This window comes from Penaeus monodon, chromosome 28, assembly GCF_015228065.2.
Source record: "Penaeus monodon isolate SGIC_2016 chromosome 28, NSTDA_Pmon_1, whole genome shotgun sequence".
NCBI classification, from domain to species: domain Eukaryota; kingdom Metazoa; phylum Arthropoda; class Malacostraca; order Decapoda; family Penaeidae; genus Penaeus; species Penaeus monodon.
The window spans coordinates 2,209,547-2,210,169 of record NC_051413.1 but is presented as its reverse complement, the minus strand read 5'-3'; the positions used below and the strand labels follow the sequence as shown (position 1 = coordinate 2,210,169).

At 42.9% G+C, this 623-nt stretch overlaps 1 long non-coding RNA gene across 1 annotated transcript in view; it reads left to right on the top strand.

Annotated features, from left to right (window-relative positions):
• Positions 1-500, top strand: part of LOC119591277 — a 10,316-nt gene extending 9,816 nt beyond the window's left edge. Inside the window, exon 2 of the long non-coding RNA XR_005230328.1 lies at positions 309-500. This is a non-coding gene — a long non-coding RNA (uncharacterized LOC119591277). The remainder of the gene's footprint in view (positions 1-308) is intronic.
• The last annotated feature ends 123 nt before the right edge of the window (positions 501-623 follow it).

Genomic DNA, 623 nt, shown 5'->3' with positions numbered 1-623 from the left:
TCTGAAAGACCACTTATCCAGATACCCCCCCCCCCTCCCTTTCCTATTTATACCCGTAGAAAAAAAAATCAGAAGTATGGTCCTGGAATTGTAGAAAATGGTAATCGGCGACGTATAGATGTATGTAGGTGGAATAAGGTGGGAAAGCTGGATACAACGAAATGAAATATACGGAATGGTTGTTAGTATCTAATTCGGCAGGCCAGGTACTTAACACCAACTATGTTGCATTCCCTCCTTCTGTAACTTATTACATGCGATCGGCCAAGAAGTTTAAACATGTTAATTTTCGTGTGCTTGTTCCACAGCTTAATGAACAAAGAGAAGAAGTTTTATGAATAGGTATAACTTTATTCCAAATGCATAGGAAAAGTGACCTGAAACACTCGACCCCATGAGCCGAACCTCCAAGCGAGACAAACAGACTCTCACGCACGTCAAAATGTCACGTGCCTCGATATGCAAAATTATAACGGCTGTGGGAGTAGCTCATATTCTTTTAGGCATAATAATGGTGTGTTGGCTTCAAAGTGGCCCAAGTGTGGTGGACAAGAGATCAGCAAAGGAGCATCTGTCCAGACGCGAGAGTGAACCAACGTGTGGTGCAAGAAGGTAGGTTCTGA